This window comes from Helianthus annuus, chromosome 7, assembly GCF_002127325.2.
Source record: "Helianthus annuus cultivar XRQ/B chromosome 7, HanXRQr2.0-SUNRISE, whole genome shotgun sequence".
In the NCBI taxonomy this organism is placed as follows: domain Eukaryota; kingdom Viridiplantae; phylum Streptophyta; class Magnoliopsida; order Asterales; family Asteraceae; genus Helianthus; species Helianthus annuus.
In genome coordinates, this window is record NC_035439.2 from 49,541,023 (window position 1) to 49,547,022 (window position 6,000).

Below are 6,000 nucleotides of genomic sequence, written 5' to 3' on the forward strand. Positions count from 1 at the left end.
GGATTTCAATGCGGCTGCTTTGGCAGGTCAGGGGAATTTGCAACCTTCAGTGACAACGGAACCGGTATCTTTTGCAAATGCAGTAAAGAACTTGAAAGAGAAGGTGCCGGTGAATTTTAGGGAGATGGAGTCTTCTGAGGTTGTTGATGGAGCTGATGTTGTTATTCCGTTGGCTTCGGTTAAGCAAGTCACGGACAGGTATGCAAACACTCTCTATGGGTATTTCTTGGGTAAACGGCTAGCGTTTCCGGTGGTGGATTACTTTGCTAAGAATAATTGGGTTAAGTACGGTCTGGATAGATTGATGATGAATGCAAATGGCTTCTTCTTCTTTAAGTTTAAAACTAAGGAAGGGATGGATAAAATGTTAGAGGATGGGCCATGGATGATACGAAATGTTCCGATTATCTTGAAGATGTGGTCGGCCTCTATCAAACTAGAAAAAGAGGATCTTAAAGCTATTCCGGTGTGGGTAAAGATGCACGATGTGCCGCTTACAGCTTATACTGAGGATGGTCTTAGTTTGATTGCATCAAAGATAGGGGTGCCTAAGTTGTTGGACACGTATACTGCTACGATGTGTGCTGATTCGTGGGGAAGAAGTAGTTACGCTAGAGCTCTTATTGAAGTGCAGGCGGGGGCTGAATTAAAAAGAAGTGTCACTGTTGCCATTCCATCTTTAGATGGTAATGGTTATTCTAAGGTGGAAGTCAAAATTGATTATGATTGGGAGCCTTTAAGGTGTTCGGGTTGCTGCGTTTTTGGTCATGATGATAGTTCGTGCCCAAAGAACCCTCAGGTTGTTCCAATTGGGGATTATGGGAAAAAAGGTGATGATTTTCAGGTTGTGGGTGCTAAAAAGAAGAAAGCTACTACTCAAGGGCTTCACATAAAAAATCAAAAACCTAAGGTAGTCTATCGTCCGGTTGTCAAACCTAAACCGAATGTGGCTGTGAAAAATTCGAATCAGGTTTCAACGTCGAACCCCTTTGATAGTCTTAGAGATGACGATGGTAATGGTAACATGGGGGGTCGAGTGGCTGGTAATCAGAGGGGTACCACAGTGGGCCGGGTTGAGAAGAAACCTTCGAGGGACGAGCAGGAATCGGATGAGGAGGAGGTCGAAGAAGTCTACAACGAAACTAGTGCATTTATGACATCGGGTACTCATCCTTTTTCTTCAAAAGCAGGGGCGAGCACCTCTTCTTCCAAGTTCTCGAATGGATAGACTGTCTGCTTTTCGTCTGAAGGGGCTGCGGTTTTGTGGCCACTTTATTTTTGATGATGGTGGTTGACATTATGTGTTTGTGTTTTGCATTGTTTGTCTACTAGATGTCGAGTCATGATGTATAGTAGACTAGGTCTTTGGGGTTTTATAGGTCTTTGGTTTTTGTTTTGTTTTACATATACGGGGCATGTCCTGTATATGAACTAGTGTGGAACACATCCTCACTACTTGTACTTTATTGCGGTTGCATTTTAATAGAATCACCGGGGTAACCCTTTACCCAAAAAAAAAAAAACTCAGACATGATCTATGTAAACTCGGTCAACACAAATCAATAAACTCGGTCATCACAATTTAATAAATTCGGACCTTCACAATTAAATAAACTCGGTCATCACAATTAAATAAACTCGGACCTTCAATAGCCACTAAACTCGGTCCTTCAATAGTCACTAAACTCGGACCTCTTAGCTTTTAAGTGAAACTCGGACCCCCTTTGCTTTTGATTAAAAGTCGGACTAAGAAAGTGGGGTTAAAAACTCGGGCAACACACTCAATGGAACAAGGTCGGACAAGTTAACAAGCTTTAAAGTCGGACCTTTGTCCACTTAATAAAAGTCGGACCTCACATGAAGGTTAAACTCGGACCAGATCATGGGTGTCAAAAACTCGGACCACACATTCTTGAGCATTAAACTCGGACTACACATAGGGCATTAAACTCGGACATATCTAATACATCCAAAACTCGGACTAGTTTGCATGATTAAAAGTCGGGCTATGTTTGTCTTTAATCAAACATCGGACAAAGGATCCATTCTTAAAAACTCAGACAAGCTTATCAGTTTGAAACTCGGGCAACTAGCAATCCAAATCAACAAGCAGGTAGTCATGCGAAGCAATTGGAACAGTTACGCTCATTCATTCATACGATCTGGAAAAACCCTAACTCATACATTCTCAGTGCAAAACCAAATCAACCAACAATAGATTTTTACATATCATACATCTAAAATATCAGGCAAACGATTAAACCACTATTCAATATCATTATCATAATCAGAATCAAATCATCAATTACAGGGCTAGCATGTGAAGAACTAGGGTTTACAAGTATTACAAGAATCATGAATTGATATCAATCAAATAATCAACAAACAATCATTAGCAATTACCTTGTGTTGATCCTAGAGAAAGAGAAGAAATCAAACTTGTGATGAGTGCCTTGTGCCAATGATGGTGGTGATGATGATTGCTAGGGGATTAGAGGATTGCAAGTACGTGTTTTGACTCTTGGTGAATGATTAGAGAATGATTAAGGAAGGGGATTAGGGTTATGAGTTATTAAAGTTTCACTATCAACCCTAGGCACCCTTAAGTATTGTTTATTACAGTTTCATCACCACATTCCCTTATTTGCCACATCTTTCACAAGTAACACATAATCATGCACAACCACAAAATACTATATTGTATCAAAATGTATACAGTTACATAGCAAACCAATTGTGCAAGCAAACAATTAAACAATCAATAAACGTGCAATAAATGCGTAATAGATTCTTGGAAATTCGAGTTGTCACATTATCCCCAACTTGAAAGAAATTTCGTCCCGAAATTTGGTACGCACTCACTGAGGAAGCTAGGTAAGCTGTATTGTTCACTGGTTTTCCTGGGGTGTCACATCATCCCCCCGTTGATTTGGAATTTCGTCCCGAAATTCAGTAGTAGTAGCTTCAGCCTCAGTAGTGGTTGCATTGGTTTCGAATAACTGGGGGGGTACTTTTCTGTCATCTGGTCTTCGCGTTCCCAGGTGTACTCTGGGCCACGTTGGGAGTTCCAACGAACTCGAACAAGAGGGATTCTCTTGTGTTTGAGGACCTTCACATCCGGGTCCGTGATTTCTACAGGCTCCTCGACGAACTGCAACCGCTCGTCGATAGTGAGTTCCTTAAAAGGAACTATGAGGGTCTCATCTGATAGGCACTTCTTCAGATTCGACACGTGGAATGCATTGTGAACTGCACCGGGTTCAGCTGGTATGTTCTGTCTGTAGGCTACTTGGCCTATTCTTTCAGTGGTTTCGAACGGTCCAACATAACGTGGACTGAGTTTGACTCTATTACCAAAACTAACCACACCCTTCCAGGGTGAAGCTTTGAGTAAAACCCGGTCCCCGACCTGAAATTCTAATGGCTTCCTACGCGTATCTGCGTAGCTTCTCTGGCGATCGCGAGCTGCCGCCATGCGTTGTCGTATCTGAGCAATTCGTTCAGTAGCGTCAACTACCATTTCTGGTCCTGAAATCTGACTATCTCCCACCTCTGCCCAACCGAGAGGTGACCAGCATTTACGTCCGTACAATGCCTCGAACGGAGCGGCTTGTATGCTGGCGTGATAACTGTTATTGTATGAGAACTCCACCAAAGGGAGATGTTTTTCCCAGCTGTTGCCGAAATCGATTACAAATGCCCGAAGCATGTCTTCTAAGGTTTGAATAGTGTGTTCAGACTGCCCTTCCATCTGAGGGTGATAAGCTGTGCTCATGTCTAATCGAGAGCCAAAAGATTTGTGCATCGCTTGCCATAGCTCTGACGTGAATCGTGCATCCCGATCCGAAATAATGGAGGTGGGCACCCCGTGCCTCGAAACAACTTCTTTAAGATATATGTCTGCGAGGGTGGAGAACTTATCCGTTTCCTTAATAGCCAGGAAGTGTGCAGACTTGGTGAGTCGATCCATGATCACCCTTATAGTATCATTCCCACGCTGGGATCTGGGTAGGCCTGTAACAAAATCCATGAAAATTCCTTCCCATTTCCATTGCGGTATCTTGGGCTGCTGAAGTAGGCCTGAGGGTTTCTGGTACTCTGTCTTGACTCTCGCACAAGTCAAACATTTGCCAACGTAAGTTGCAATGTGGGCTTTCATGCTAGGCCACCAATTGAGTTGTTCTAATGTCGTGGTACATTTTATCCGAACCTGGATGTACCGAGTGGCGAGACTTATGAGCTTCATCCATCACAAGTTCCCGTAAACCGCCTTATAGTGGGACCCAAATGCGTCCCGTTACATAGTAGGCGCCGTCCCCCTTTTGTTCTATTCGCTGCCTTGAGCCACACAAAACTTCATCCTTTACGTTTTCCGGTATCAATGCTTCCACCTGAGCATCTCGTATTTGTGCAGGAAGATCAGACTGAATAGTGAGCTACAAAGCTCGTACACGCCTAGGCACAGTGTCTTTCCGACTAAGGGCGTCGGCCACAACGTTGGCCTTGCCTGGATGATACTTGATGGCGCATTCGTAGTCGTTTAGTAGTTCAACCCATCGACGTTGGCGCATGTTCAATTCCTTCTGTCTGAAGATATGCTCGAGACTCCTGTGATCGGTGTAAATCGTGCACCTGGTACCGTACAGGCAGTGTCGCCATATCTTAAGCGCGAAAACAACAGCTCCCAGCTCTAAATCGTGCGTCGTGTAGTTCCGTTCATGAATCTTGAGTTGCCGCGAAGCGTAGGCAATAACCTTATCACGCTGCATCAATACGCAACCAAGCCCCTGTATCGATGCGTCACAATAAACCACGAAGTCATCTGTGCCCTCTGGCAATGAGAGAATAGGTGCGCTGCATAGTCTCTCCTTCAAGTACTGAAAAGCGGTTTCCTGGGAATCTCCCCAACGGTAGGTGACACCTTTCTGTGTCAGCATAGTAAGCGGCTGCGCGATCTTGGAGAAGTCTTTGATAAACCGCCTGTAGTAACCCGCTAAACCCAAGAATTGGCGTATTTCCGTTGGTGTACGCGGTGCAGGCCAGTTCCTGATCGAACTTGTCTAGATAGGGTTTGCACACCCTGTTCATAAAATCCATGAAAACTGCAGGTGCGTTCGTAAGCCCGAATGGTATGACAAGAAACTCGTAATGGCCGTAGTGAGTTCTGAATGCTGTCTTGGAGACGTCCTCATCCTGGACTCTCAGCTGATAATAACCAGACCTTAGATCAACCTTGGAGTAGTAACTCGACCTTTGCAACTGGTCGAATGAGTCGTCAATGCGTGAAAGAGGATAACGGTTCTTCACTTTGACCTTGTTCAGTTCACGGTAATCAATTTCACATCCTGAAGGTGCCATTCTTCTTTTTCACCGATAATTGGTATCTAATAGTCCTTGTAGCTCCCCAAGGCGAAGAGGTAGGTCGGATAAATCCCTTATCCAAGATTCCTAGTAGCTGCGTCGATAGTTCTTCCGATTCTGGTGGAGCTAAGCGATACGGTGCTCGAGCTATGGGTGCTGCTCCTGGAGCGAGCTCGATTTGAAATTCGTCATGACGATGAGGCGGTAGACCAGGTAAATCTTTAGGAAACACCTGAGGAAGGTCGCGTACAACTGAATGGTCTTCCAACTTCTTTTCTTTCGATGATGTGTCAGTAACGAGAGCCAAAATTACGGTGTGGCCCTTCCGCAAACATTTCTGAGCCTTCAAGAAAGAGGTGATGCCAACCACGGCACCACTCTTGTCGCCTTGAACTTCGAGAGGTTCTTGACCAGAACGAGGAATGCGAACAATCTTTTCTTGCATAGGATTTCTGCTTGCTGTTGCTACTGGCGATTCCGATTTGTAGGCCGTGGACTACTGAATCCTTAGCTTCTGCTGTGCTCTGGTGATCACTATTCTTGCGCTGCTGCTGTGCTTGAGACCGAACGGTAGCTGAACCCTTGCTGGAATACCCATCCTATTTCCGCTTGTTGTCACTAGGAGTAGCGGGAGTAGCA